This window comes from Chelonoidis abingdonii, chromosome 15 (genome assembly GCF_003597395.2).
Source record: "Chelonoidis abingdonii isolate Lonesome George chromosome 15, CheloAbing_2.0, whole genome shotgun sequence".
Lineage (NCBI taxonomy): Eukaryota > Metazoa > Chordata > Testudines > Testudinidae > Chelonoidis > Chelonoidis abingdonii.
Window position 1 is genome coordinate 15,877,767 of NC_133783.1, and position 15,651 is coordinate 15,893,417.

Genomic DNA, 15,651 nt, shown 5'->3' on the forward strand with positions numbered 1-15,651 from the left:
CCTTTTGCCCACCAACAGTACACTTTGAAATCCCTACATTTTTCTCTGTCTCTTGAAAGTCTCAGTGGTGTGTAATTTATCTGCTCATTTCATCTGAGTTATGTTAAGCATGTAAAGAACATTACAGTGCTATGGAGATAGATGCCCTCTACATGATTGCAATAACAACCTAAGAAGAGGAGAATATGATGATCTATCCAGTTGTTTATAACACACTCTTAACATGCTGACCTTGAGCTAACAAAACTTTCATTGAGATCTCTGTGTTTGCAAGCTAGATCCAGGGCAGTATCATAGGTGCTGGAACAATTTTTACTCAGGGAGGTGGTGGGGGGGGTGCTAAAAGACATTGAACAAAACTGTAACCTCTGTATAGGAGGGAAACCATTTCAAACCAGGAGGTGCTGCTGCGCTCCCACCAGCCCTAGTTCCAGCACCTATGACAATATATGGCTCATAAATAACGTCACAAAACTCCACTTACAATAGGTGCACTTAAAAGTCATTCAATTTCCATCTCACTGTTGCTGTTACATAGAACCATTAGCAGTATAGAGATTAGATGTGTCAGAAACATTGTTTGCTGTCATTCTTTTCACTGCTGTTCCACTTTTATGAAGCGCAGCAGGGAGCGGACCTTGAAAACCTTGACTACATACCCTCCCTGCCCCCCCCCCCATTTGGCTCTGTCTCCTCTTGCTCTCTTTCTAAAGGGCCTCAACTACTTTGGCCCACCCCATCTCAAGCTGCAGCCAGCACTTTCCATCTCCTAACAGTCTACTAGCCTGTGCCAAGTAGGGAAAGTACTGAAACAAAGCCTTGGAGGTTTAAAGTTAGCCCTCTGTGGCCTTAAGGAAGCTACACAGCCTATGTGTATTTTGTCCTCTCAAATGATTTAAGCTAAGCTAAGCCCTCCGTGGCTTTGCTATGCCAAAAAGTTTTTCAAAAGCCTGTGGTGAGCTTTTCCCATATGCTGCCAGCTGCCACAACCTGGATCCTGACAGGGCCGTCCTTAGCCATAGGCAGAACAGGCAGCCGCCTAGGGCACCACTAGGTCTGGGGGCACCACTCTGCCAGGAGCCTGGACAGACGGGAAGCAGTGGAGAATGTAAGAGCAGGGCTGCTGGGTCCTAGAGAGAGCCAAATGCAGCACAGTCTTAGGGAGGGGATTGGCTGCTGGGAAGTCTCTGGGAAGAGGTGAGGGAAGGAACTCACCTGTGAGTGTGACTCTTTCCCCCGGCGTGAGGGCTGTCAGGTCTGTGTTGGGTGAGATGCTGGCGGGGGGTGAGGCTGGCTGCCTACCTGCTGCAGGAATGACAGTGAAAGTAACTCACTTCCTCGCAGGCAGCCAGGATTGGAATGGTCACACACGGCTGGGCTGGGATAGCCAGATAGCATGTGCGAAAAATCAGGACAGGGGTTGGGGTAGGGTGAGCAGATGTCCCACTTTTATAGGGACAGTCCCAATTTTGGGGTCTTTTCTTATATAGCTCCTATTGCCCCCCACTCCCGTCCTGATTTTTCACACTTGCTGTCTGGTCACCCTAGGTGGGGAATTGGTGCCTATATAAGACAAAGTCCCAAATATCGGGACTGGCCCTATAAAATCAGGACATCTGGATCTGGTCACCCTAGCTAGCTGGGGGAGCGTGCGTCTCTCCCCGGACTGGCAGTGATCCATCTCATCCGGGGGAGCTGCACAGGCAGGATGAGCTGCTGTGGCTCCATGGGTGCCCCGTCCCTGAGATCAGATGCTGTGCTAACTTCACCATGGTCCGTTGGGCTGGCGGTGGTGCCCATTGGCGTGTGATCGGACCTGAGGTTTGCTGCTGCTGTTGCCACTCTGCACCCCAAGAGGTGGATTTTGGGGTCCTGCAGTTTTCCACCTATCTCTTCTTCTACTGCAGCTGTTGAACCAGCAGGCTGGGGGAGAACGGGTGAGCCAAGCATGAAAGCAGTACTGTGTTGCCATTTTGATTGTCATTGAGCAAATTTGTTTGCCAAAAATGCTTGCTAACAATCCTGAATTCAATTTCAATATTATATATATATATTTAAATCAATCTTAGCCAAAAACAGAAATTAAGTTGTTGATAATTATTTGTGACAAGTTTGGGTATGGGGAAGGGAGTGGGCCAGTTTTTTCATCAGAGAAACAAAAAATGTTGACTGACTTTCCTATAGCCCTGTTACTGCTAAATAGAGCCCTCCAACAACTGTAATATGCTCATCTCCTTACTAGTGTATAGAGCAGGGGTCTGGCAACCTATGGCACATGTGCCAAAGGTGGCATGCGAGCTGATTTTTGATGACACAGCAGCGGGGCTGAGCGGCTCAGCCCACTGCTGCTCTGGGTTCCGGCTGCTGCCCCATTGCCACTCGGGTCCCGGCTGCCAGCCCACTCAGCACCCGCTGCTGGCCTGGAGACCCCAAGGAACCCCAGGCTGGCAGCGGAGCTGAGCAGGCCGGCAGCTGAGACCCTGGCTGAGCCACTCAACCGCTGTCGGCCTGGGGTTCCATTCACTCAGCTGGCAACAGGCTGAGTGGACTAAATTCAACGAAATAGGAAAACAAGAGCAACTAATGACAAGTGCAAGAACCTAGAGCAGTGGTCCCCAACCTTTTTTTCGTCTGGCAGGCGCCAGACGAAGGACCATGGTGGCAGATGAGCATCCGCCGAATGCTTGCCGAAATTTGTTGCAGCAAGCAGTGTCATCCAGAGGCGTCGGCGCCGAAATGCCGCCTTTTTTGAATTTTCAGCAACCATTTCGGCAGATGCTCCATCCTCCGGCCAGTACGCGGGTGCACTGAGAGAGGCCCCTGTGGGCTCCATGGCGCCCCGCGGGCACCGCGTTGGGGACCCCTGACCTAGAGAGCCTCCTGAAGCATGGTGATCATTTTGATTTAAATGGACTTGAACTGTACGAAGAATTGAGTTGTTGCCACATGCAAAAATCGATGATGGACATTGTACAGTTTATTCATACCAGCAAACTTGCCCTACTCATATATTCTACTGACAATTCCTGTAACAGTAGCATCAGGAGAACGGAGTTTCTCAAAACTAAAGCTCATTAAAAACTATCTCCGCTCTACAATGAAGTCAGGAACACTTGACTGGTCTTGCCTATTCTTGCAATCAAACAAGACATCACTTTGTCTTTGTCATATGATGACATTATTACTGATTTTGCAGCCAAAAATCCAGAAAGATTGCTTTTAATTAAAAACTAATCCTTGTTTCAATACCTCTTCATATAAATTTCCAATAAAATGTTGAAAAATTAAAAAAATTATATTATTTGCATCATTCTGTCAAATCAGAATTTTTTCTTTTAGTGCTAGTTCATCAGCATTACAGTGTGCTTAATTAAGTTAAACTGGTTTTAGTCACATGCCTGTGGCAGGTTTTCCAGTACTGTAAGCTTATGTTCATGTTGCTAAGAGCAAGACAGGCACAGGGGCACTAGTTTAAAAATCTTGCCTAGGGCACCATAAATCCTAAGGACGGCCCTGGATCCTGAGGATGATGGACTATCCAATCCTGAACCAATAAAATTGTTTCCCAGAATGGCTTGCTGTGTATTTTCTGTTGCAAGGACACCGCTATAAAGATGGAAGAGAGATGCAGATGATCAGAAAGGGTTGGTAATACTGGGATTCAGGCTTTGCATGTATTTCAGCAAAGCCTCCCAAAATGGCGTTCAGCTTTTCCCATGAGCACTTGCTCTGACAATCACCAGTTGAACCCTGAAGGTGAAAAAGCGAACAGTGGGAGATTGAAACAGCAAAATAAAGGGGCATAGGTTACAATTCAGTGATGGGTGATAAGTACAAATAGCAACAATCTAATTAAATGGTCGTGTAGTAGAGTTTAGTGCCTACAAAGTGACCAAATTAAAGCTTTCATTCAGATTTAATACATTTCCTCCCGGCACCACAAAAGCTGCATAAATGAACTCCTCGAGCATATCAAGGATGTAAGTTTTCCTTCCACCTCATCACAATCAGCTGACACTGGCAAAACCATTTCTTTAAGCAAAACTTCATAAGCATCTGTTTTACACCTAGTCTCTTTAAAGAGCTCATGGGCAGACTTGGAAGAATGTGATTTTTATTTTTTTCTACTTTTGACAGTTAATATTGATTTTTGTTTCTAATGTGTTTTATTTTATTTTATTTTCAGTGGTTTTAATTGTTACAGCTGCAGGAAATTAAAGGGGAGTTGGGTTAGGGCAGTACTGACAGAGGGCCTCTAAGGGCTTCCTGCATGGCCAAGAAGCCTGAGACACCCCCAAGCACAAGTTGTGGGGGAGGCTGCGGTCCTGGCAGGGCAGATCAGAGACCTTTGGTCAGGGCCATGAGGAGAAGAGCCCCTGTCTGTGAGAGAGGCTACCCCCTGCCCAGGGACAGCTTCCTCGCTTCCAGCTGGTGAGAGGAAGAGCAGGTCTGTTCCAGCAGCATTGGAGAAGGCTCCCTGTGCTGCTACAGGGCCAGCAACACCCAGTCCCTGCAGGCACAAGGTGCACGGGGGAGGCTGCTAGGGTGACCAGATCTCCTGATTTTATAGGGACAGTCCCAATTTTTGGGTCTTTTTCTTATACAGGCTCGTATTACCCCTCACCCCGTCCCGATTTTTCACACTTGCTGTCTGGTCACCCTAGAGGCCACACTGGCACTGACTGTTACCGATGGATTCTTTTTTTCATGTATTTCAGTGTGCAGATGAAATTAACCTTTACCAACACCTATCAATTTAAATTGAATCCTGCCAAGCCTACTCAGGGATAGGACTCATAGTCAGCAGGGTAACATCATGCCACAGCGGTTAGTGGGCCGGCCTGCTGCAGCCCCATGTGATATTCCATTCACACTGATATGCTATGAATGCTGATGTTGACAGCACCAGTGTGAAGTGCATGCATGTGTCTCAGCCGGAGTTGGGCAAGCTGCACTGTGCCAGCACCAGGTCCAAAATGAGAGGACAGTGCAAATGCACAGCAAGGCAATGCACCAAGCACAGGTTAACATACATCAGTGCAATGGAAATTACAGGGAACTATACTTGCATGCTCAAAATCCACAGCTGGACTGTCTACAAGCAGCAGTGGTTTAGACCAGGCTCCCTTCCCAGATTCTCACCACAGCATTAGGTCAGATGTAACATAACACAGGGAAATACCGTTTTAGTGGCGTTGGTCTGGTTGGTATACACTAGGGAATTAACACAGTATTGGACAAGTACAAAGAGCAATAGTGGTGCTTACTGGTATGGGAAACTCTTTCACCGCATAATAAGAATGATGTTGGTCAGTTCTTGCTGATTTGCTTATTCCACAGGCAGAAGAGATTTTTTTTTTAAAACAAGGCTGTGATGTCATTGACATGAACTGTGACTGTATAGAACATTGTTGAAACCAAGGTCCTATAGTTGCGCCAAATCTTGTACAAAGGGGGTCAAGTGAGCTGTCTATGAAAAGGTTATAATTTGCTGGTTATAATTATGTTGTCTGTCTGTGTGTATCATTTTGGTATTTGAAGTTATGAATATTGGCTATGTACATGTATTTCAACATGTTTGATTCTAAGTAGCATAAGTGAAGCATTTGGTCAACTTCTTGAGAAAGGACTATTCTGAGTAAGTGCCCAGTCAAGAAACACTTAACTGACAATGGACCTGGGAGACTCCAATCCACATCTGAGGAGCCTTCCTGGGAAAATTTAAGGTAGCATGTGAGCAATGGCTGCTGCCTGCAAACTGAGTCATGCATGGACATGTGACTTGCCCATGTGACTCCAAACTCCATCTTGCTGCTATAATTTTTCACAGTAAGAACAAAGGGGTCCTTTCACATGGTAGAGGATATAAAAGGCCCTGGAAATCTCTCCATTTGGTCTTCAATCCTGCTTCTGAGCCCTGGAGGAACTGTGCTTAAAAATTAAGCCCTGAACAAAGGACTGAACAACTCATCCAAGCTAGGATGTTTGTACTCCAGAAACTTGATTGATTTAAATTAGCAGTAATCCCATCAAGCCTGAACTAAGAATTTTGCAATTGTTGTATTTATTTGATTCTATTTAACCAATTTTAACTCTCATCTATATTTCTTTCTTTTGATGAATAAACCTTTAAATTTTAGATTCTAAAGGATTGGCAACAGCGTGATTTGTGAATAAGATCTAATTTGTTTATTGATCTGGGTCTGGGGCTTGGCCCTTTGGGATCAGGAGAACCTTTTTTCTTTTACTGGGGTATTGATTTTCATAACCATTCATCCCCATAAGGAGTGGCGCTGGTGGTGATACTGGGAAACTGGAGTGTCTGAGGGATTTCCTTGTATGACTTCTAGTAAGCTAGTGGGGTAAAACCGAAGTCCTCTCTGTTTTGGCTGGTTTGGTGTGCCTTAGTAGTGAAGGACCACCAGCCTTGGGCTGTGACTGCCCTGCTCTCAGGGCTGGCTCTAGGCACCAGTGTTCCAAGCATATGCTTGGGGTGGCACTTTTCAAGGGGCGGCACTCGTATTTTTTTTTGCTCCAGCAGCGGCACTCTGGGTTTTTATTTTATTTTGCTTGGGGCAGCAAAAACCCTGGAGCCAGCCCTGTCTGCTCTAAGCAATTTGTCCTGAATTAATACTCTCAGAGTGTCCCGCCAAAGGCCGCTTTGTTAAAGCGGCTAATAAGAATTCTAAGAGGTGGTGTGAATAAAAATATGTGGCTTATCTGCAGGTGTAAAATGAATAAACATGTCTGCTCTGCCATAGACAACAAGATGAAGCATGTCTGCACAGCAGAGCTGGAATCTTTCAGAGGATAAGTGGACCATGATCACCTCCTACTGCTCATTAAAAATCACAAGGGATGGAATCAGAGCAGAATTTCTCAAACTTTTCAGGTTGGAAACTCCTTAGCTGAAGTCAAACATTCCCACAACCTCCTTTCATTTACAATAGAAGTAAGAGTAAAAAATGTATCAATTATAATAATAAGTCTACGTAATATATGTGTGTGTGTTTTGAGAGATTGACAGAGAATATTTGTCCTTAACAGGTGAGGGGATGCGGGGAGTGAGAGGAAGCGAGATTTTCTTTGCTTTAGATTGCAATAATATTTCATTGTCTTGCAACCCCGCACACTCCAATAGTCTTTTATGACCATTCCACCCATGGAGGAACACTGAATTGAACCAACAAAACACACACTGAAGAATATTGAAGAATGATGTGAGATTACTGTGAGAACTCATTTGCAAATGAATTAAATTAGCTACATATTAAAACAACCATTGTTCAATAAAATCAGTAGTAAATATTATTAAAATCATAGGTCTGGAACACTGAATCGAGAAAGAAATGGGTACGTATTTGATAATTTGTTTAACTGTCACTAATGGTTCCCAGACCTGAATAAGAGCTCTGTGTAGCTTGAAAGCTTGTCTTTTTCACCAGCAGAAGTTGGTCCAATAAAAGATATTGCCTCCCAAACCTTGTCTCTCTAATATCCTGGGAGTGACATAGCTACAACTGCACCACATACAACTAATGGTTACACTAATATAATGGTTCGTGTTGTTAAAAATATCATGCACTGATATGATTTTATTTCATTTTTTATTTAAAAATAATGAAGAGACAGAAAATAATGGCTGTTTTGGTCAGTGGCCAGTGCAGGGGGCCAGATGAGGCTCCCTGATCCCCAGTCCTGTTAGTAGTTAGAGCAGAAAAGGTTTAGCTTCCACTTTGGGGAGCATGGAGGCTACGTAAGTGTAGTGGAGCTCAGATCCATTACATCCCCTGCCATCCCCACCCTAACACCACCACACCCTCTCCTTTGGATTATACTACAACTGACACTGGAGAAAGCTATGCTGCTCCACTAGCTTTTTGCTGGCAGATTCCCCCCCGAACAAGGGAGTTTCCAGGGGGAATCAGTGGCCAGTTTAGGTTCACTTTGTGAGGTTTACATAGTACAAAATGAATTTAGCAGACTAAACAATCTGGCCCACAGTCCCAATAAGGAATAGAGCACAACAGAAAACTGTCCATAGCATGCCTTGCTGTGATAGGGTGTATGAACCCAAACTGGCCAGGAAGGAGCTGATGCGCTGCAGTCATCCTGTCAGCCCCACCCTGCTGCACTTGTGTTAGGTGTCAGGCCTGGAAGAAGCAGTTAGAGGCTGGCTAGGAAGGGGAATGAGCATGTGAGAAGCCTGGAGCTGAGTGAAGATTGTGGGCTGTCATAGCCTCCCTGTGGGAGGGTAGAACTGATAGGCTATCAATGTGATTTGTTACCAGGTACCTGTGGGTATGTGTTAAGGGAAACTGCTGCAGCTGGTGTCCATCTGAAAGGTAGGGGGCATGAAAGCTGAGTGTAGTGGAGTGGAAAGTTTTTCTGGTTTGTATTTATGTTAGCCTTTGACATGGGGGCTCTGCAGCTCTGGATGGGGGTTGGACTTTCTCAGTGCCTTGGATGGAGGACTAAGGTATATCTGCAAATTAAATGTGCTGAGGTATCTGGGGAAACTGAGGGAAGAGTCTGGAGAACCTGAGGCAGAGCTACTGCAGTGCTGTGCCTTGCCCTAAGGGGAGTGTGCTGGGATGGCATCTCTGCCACACTAACAATGTTCTAAAACACCAGATCCAAAGGCCCTTTAAGCCAGTAGTTGTTATCTTATTAACTTCAGTGAGCTTTGTACCAGGCTCTTTAGCTGGCTGGGAGAAGGGCAATAATTGCTGTGACATGCCCTGCTGTACCTTAATGCTTTATGAAACTGAATGATGCGTTAAATAAGGAGGAAAGTTGAACCCATTCATTTTGGGGAAATGTAATCATAGAACTGGAAGGGACCTCAAGAGATCCTCTAGTACAGTCCCTTGAATAACAGAATATCATTCACCAGAAGGCTCCTACTTGTGCAGTGCCTAGAGTTTGAATGTGATTTTGTATTTTAATTTTCAAAGGGGTGGAGTGTATGTGTTAAAGAACTGCATAATAATTTAATATTGGCCCTTAGAGGATTCTGCTGTTATGGGAACCTTTGCTGCTAGACATACACAAATGGTTGCCTTCATGACTAATATTGCAGTTGCAAATAGAAAAGGGTGCATGGAATCAGTCTCAGTCTATCAAAGTCACATTTTCAGTTTTTGACACTTAAATTCAAAGCATCTGGGGAGAATAGAAAAATACTTTTCTATCATCGATATCCAGTTTTCTGCATTCTTAATACCCAGGTAAACTATGAGGAGTGGTTTCAGAATAGATCCAAGCTCACACATAACTACATCAGCTAGCTTCTTAGTTTATTCATTGATCTTAAATTATGACTACAATATATAGTGCATTAGAGTTGCTAGGTAACAAGGTGAAAGGCATGCTGGGAACATGCTTGGTGTGGGTTTTGTTTTGTTTACCTTTTTTCCTTTTATTTTATTTCTAATACTGGAGACATTTGATATTGTAAAAACAAAAACAAAAAAAAAACCCTAAATTGATATAGACATTGCTTAGAAAACATATTAGTTGTAACCCTGCCAGGGTGGACATTGTAATATGGGTGGCTACTCAGGCTGCAGTGTAGACATACTCACTGTGGTAGGAATTGTACAAACATGAAGTCAATGACAGTCCCTGCCCAAGCAATCTTACAACCTAAAAGACAATGTAACAGGCTCATGAGACAAACAAGCAAACCAGAGTCAGGCATGGGCATAACAAAAATAATAGGATTTGACTAACATGTAGAACTGATAAATGAAATTGTTTTTAATTGTTCACTTTATTAATGTAACTTCTGTTCACCATTCACTACACTTGCCTGCATTGTAACTTCTGTTCACTGTTTGCCATATTGTAATTCAAACCCCATTTTAAAACGCTCACTCCATTTTGTAAAAGCTTCCTCCAACCTTCATTTTTTGCAAACCCTGCTGTAATCTTATTAGTTAGTTTAGATGTGTGAATGAGGCATGTATGGATGATAAAATCAACCTCCAGCCCCAGCCTGTCCTGATGAGGTGAAGTTCAACTACCAACGGCTGAAGACCTAGACAACAGTGAAACAAAGTAAAAAGCATCCACCCTAAAAAGAAAAGGACAAAAGAACAACAGAAGGAAGATCAAAGCCAGGTTCAAGGCTGAAAGTCACGCCTGCAATTGACGGGTGATCAATCCAAACCCAAAGGCAGTGTGACACAGCAAGACCTATAGACTTTGAATCCAAACTAAAAGCCTGTAAAAAAGAAGGGTGAGATGAGAGACTTTGGGTAACATTCTGCTGCCAACATGGAGCCAGCCACCTGCTGATTAATTTAACAACAGCAGAATGAAGCAACTCCCATGAACTAACATAGGGAAAAATCCCTATAAAGCTGGACTCTGAAGACTGAGGACTTTGAGTCTATGGTTCTGCTGCCAGCCTCCAGGAGCATCAGGTGCACCTGACCCGGACTCGGCTCCACTCTTGTATATAAGGTACCTGGCCAGTATTCTGTCACAAGCAACTTTAGGCTGGTAACTATAATATCCATACAGAACTTGTATGAATGATTGTGTGAATGAATATATATATAAGTAATCATAGGAATAAGTAGCCAAACAACGTTGTTTGCTGTTATCTTTTATTTTATTATGGTATTTACAATAAATGTGACAAATGTCTTGTCCCCTTTAATAAGATCCTGCTAGTTTTTATTGGTATAACAAACATACAGCACAACCATCATAGAAATGAGAGCTAGAAAAGACCTGTTAAGCCATTCAGCCTCTCTGTGCCAGTTAGGATTTTTCCCTTCCATTTCCAGCTTGGGGACCTTCTATTCCGTATTGTCAAAGCGATCACGCTCAATTGTTTAGAATACTGAAAAAAGAGAATACTATGGGGAACATTAACAATGGAATATTAACCTTCACTTATTTCCTGTCTCTTTAATAAGTTTATTACAAAAATACAACACATAATGCACATTGGAAAACATAATCTCAACTATACATACAAAATGATGGGGTCTAAATTAGCTGTTATCACTCAAGAAAGAGATCTTGGAGTCATTGTGGATAGTTCTCTGAAAACATCCACTCAATGTGCAGCGGCAGTCAAAAAAGCAAACAAAATGTTAGGAACCATTAAGAAAGGGACAGATAATAAGACAGAAAATATCATATTGTCTCTATGTAAATCCATGGTACGCCCACATCTTAAATACTATGTGCAGATGTGGTTGCCCCATCTTAAAAAAAAAAAAAAAGACATATTTCTATGCTAGTGTAAACCAGTGGAGCTCCTTTTATTCCAGCAAAGAATTTGTCTCACTGGACCTGCCACTACAGCATGTTAAACCAGGATATCACTATGCTGCTACCATGCTGATGGTCACCTGAGGGCAGTGTCATACTATACCAAGTGAGAAAAAATGGATATTTGATCATGTTTATCAGAAGCAAATACTTCAGCAAGTTTAACAAGCCAAACACCTTGCTGATGTAAGATTATTGAGGTAGTATGCACAAAAATTAAAAACCAGAAAACTCTCTCAAGCTTTCCAAGAGTATTTAATTCTTTATCTAAAATTTTATTTAAATCTAAAATTAAAGGACATGATTATGGACAGACAATGGACAACCCAATGAACATTTACTAATTCCTGGAAGGATTTTAGCTCTACAGCCTACTGTCAAGCAATTTGAGACACCGAAGACCGCAATCGCTGCAGAAGAGAACCAAGCTGCACTAAAGCCCTTGCAGCCAAAGACACCAGGAAACTTGAGGAAGTAGTCACAGAGTTTCAGTTTTGACATACTCTGTGCAATAGGTTATGAACACAGGCTCTCTGCTTGGGAATTATGTAACTTGTCCACTACCTATCTTGCCCCTAAGGCAGGGTGCCCTCATATGAAATGTTTGTCTCACATCACAGCTTAATGTGACACAGTAGTAACTGTGTTGGGCTCCTGGGAGTACAATATGGAACTGGGGCACCACTGTGACCCCTTAACTGTCTGACCTGGGATGTCTCTCACAATGATTTGCTAGTGACATGCAGCAAAACCCTCCAAGTGTTATCACTCAGTACTACAGCAGGTGGAGCCCCACACCCAGCTAAATTGCATGAATGTTCCCTGAGCCACTCACAGATCACACAGAGAATGGCACCAGCCAGTTCTCTTCAGCCTTGCAGAATCCTGACCAGTGTAAGTTTACTACCCAGTCTGCCTCTCCCTCAATGTGGAGAGAACACAAACAAGCTTTTGTAAATTTAGCTGAGATTTCCCAAGCACTTCAACCAAAACACACAGTTTTAAGTACAATATAAAATAAGTTTAACTACAGAAAGATAGATTTTTTTATTGATAGGCATAAAAGGTCACAGATAGTTACCAAAGAAAATAAAAGGTAAGCACACAGTCTAAATCTTAAATTGCATTATGCTAGGCAGTATTTGGATCAAGCAGTTTTCTCATCCCACTGGATGTTACAGTTCTTAATACACAGGCTTCCCTTTCTAAGCCTGGGACCAGTCTCCTTAGCTGAAGTCTTTGTTTTCCCAGCACAGATGGGAGAGGAAAAAGGCCAAAGTACAATGCCACTGTCCATTATTTTATACCCTCTGTTATGTGCGTGGAAAATACTAGCCCAGATATGTCCTGGCGGGCTTTGCTGAGCCTCAGAGTTGATCAATTCCCCATTGTGTGAGGCTTGGGCAGCCCTCATACAATATTATAAATCCCTTGATTACAACTGCTTTGTTGATTTATGGTCACTGAAAACCATCCTGGGAGTGGTTCGCCTCCTTTGTATGTCACTAGCAAACTGACAACATATCTCAGTAACAACCGTAGAGCAAAATCTCATAACTTGATAAACACTAACGGTATACATATTTTGACAGAACAATGGGTTTCAACAAACCATAACTTTTCATATGATATCTTACATGGCATACTTTGTATGAAATATAATTATAAGACGAGGGTGGATATGGCAGTTCAGGGTGTTGCTTTGCGTTTCACAGTAACCATTTAAGCACGAACAGTTCACACACTGGGATTAGAACACATTTATCTAGGGTGATGGCTTTTTCTTGCAAGAGATGTGACGGATAAAGCTCCATCATGGCAAACTGTTTTCTTTAGATGCCAAGTCAAAGTTTTGTGGTGGGAGGGGACCAAGGTGAAATAGGTCCCTCTGTCTTCCAACATACAAATACAGAAAGCACTCTGGAAGATTAGGTTAAAAATGGTCAACATAAATCCCTTCTTGTGATAAGGATTTGCTAATTGGATATGTGGTAACTAGGAGAACCATTTGGTGATGCAGCTTGTGGGAGTAAAGATATTGTATCTCATGAACTAGCTAGAGAAACTGCTAGCGAGTGCTGGGGAGGAGCCCCTGGTGGGTGTATGTATGGCTATCAGTGACACAGGGAGGAGTATTAGGAGAAGTCTTGGAAGCTAAATTTCCCTGCTAGGAAAAAAGTTAGGTCCAGGGCACCTATAATAACTTCCAGGTCCCATGTGCAAGACCAGCATGAAAAGTAGCCCTTGAGAGTCTGACTATGTAAATAAGAAAATGGTGTAAAGAGGACTGTGACGCCTGCCCAGAAAGGGTTAAGTATCCTAAAGAATAAATGACCTAAATTCAACCCTTAGGGACATTTTGGTAGATAATGTTTGTGTTTTTGTGTGTTTACATATATATCGTTAGAGGTTAACAATATACTCAAGCAGTCCCTGTCTGTGCAGTATTCTGTTAATTCAGATATCAAAAGGAAATATTAACATTTAAATGAACATAGTGATATCACTATATTCATCTCTCTTTGAAATGTATAGCAAATCACCTACCAATGGTGGAAAACAGGCAATTGCCTTATGCTAATGTGTGTAGCTAACGGGTGGGTGATACTTAGGGCTTGGCTACATTGGCATTTTACAGCGCTGCAACTTTCGCGCTCAGGGGTGTGAAAAAACACCCCCCTGAGCGCTGCAAGATGCAGCGCTGTAAAGTGTCAGTGTAATCAGGGCAGCAGCGCTGGGAGCGCGGCTCCCAGCGCTGCACGCTACACCCATAAGGGATGTGGTTTACAAGCAGCACTGGGAGAGTTCTCTCCCAGCGCTGCGGCTCTGACTATACTCACACTTCAAAGCACTGCTGTGGCAGCGCTCCCACAGCACTGCTGGGGCAGCGCTTTGAAATTTCTAATGTAGCCATACCCTTAGAAAATCTACTTTAAAGTATCCATGATTGCCTGTTGCAGGAGTAGGCAACATATGGCATGCGAGCTGATTTTCAGTAACACTCACCCTGCCCAGTGTGAAGCTAATTGATCCCCCCACCCACTTTGTGTGAGTGTGTGTGTCTGCAACTTTTTTCTAAAAACTTGAGTCTCAAAAAAGTCCTTAAAATAGTCTCTACAAACTCAAAAGGATTGCATTAATAGCCAGAAACAGTATTCAAAGTATCCCAGACCGTTCTGAGATAGCCTGAGAACTGCCTTACTTTTGAAAACATTTTTATCCCCCTGAGCTCCAAAAATCATCTCTAAATGTCCCAAATCTGAAATGGTCTCAAATGCTTCCCAGAAAGGGCCAGAAAACACCCCAAACTTATACTAGAGAGCAGGGCCAGCTCTAGGCACCAGCTAAGGAAGCAGGTGCCTGGGGCGGCAAATCTGAAGGGGCGGCACTCAGTCCCTTCTTGGGGCAGCACACCAAAAAAAAATCCGCCCCCCCTTCTTTGGTGGCAGCTTTTTCCTTTTTTCTTCTTCAGCGGCACTTTGGCGGCAGCTTTTTCATTTCTTCTTTTTCAGCAGCAGTTTGGTGGCAACTTTTTCATGTTTTCATCTTCGGCAGCACTGCTGCAGCCACTTTTTTTCTTTTCTTTTCTTTGCTTCGCCACTTGGGGACGGCAAAAAAGATAGAGCTGGCCCTGCCAGGGAGGCTTGTAACTGGTCCCAAGCAGTGACTTCTAGATACATCAAAAAGAAACGAAACAGTCCTAGCATGGCCTCTAAAATGCATAGTAATAGGCCGAATCTGTGAAGTTGGCACAGGTGACTTGCGCTAGAGAGCACTTTATAGCACAGTAGAGTGTTCTCCAAGGGTAGCTTTAATTCCCACAGGGGTCCTAAAACTGACCTGCTATAGGGACAGGCTGGCGCAGGCTGGTTCCTGCACACCATAGGCCTTTTCCAGGCATTGTCACCCACTTTGGGGGACAGGCTGGCCTTCCATTGTTCTTTTGCCCTCCCCAGCAGAGAAGAGGCTGTGGTCGCTTTCTGTCCCCACAACTTGTGCTGGTGGCTGTCTGTACCACCGGGACGGTCTGCCAGAGCATAAGCCAGCCAAGTTTCTAATGTTCACTTAGCCTGTGACTTATAGAAATAGCCAGTAAGAGTTCTTGATTCTAAAGAAATCCTCACTCTTTCTCTTCTGAAGCAAACTCGGAAAATAGTCAGCTGTACACTGAGGTGCCAAACCACTCTGCTGTGATATGTGGCATTTCAGTATTACTAACTGATTAGCAACATATCAGAATAATACCAGAGGAATGCAGCAAATAAAAGGCGAAGCTTTTTTTATTTTCTGAAAAGTGAATGTTGAAATCAGCCTGGCAACAAGCAACCTGGTATTAAACAGCACAACTGGGCTGAGGCC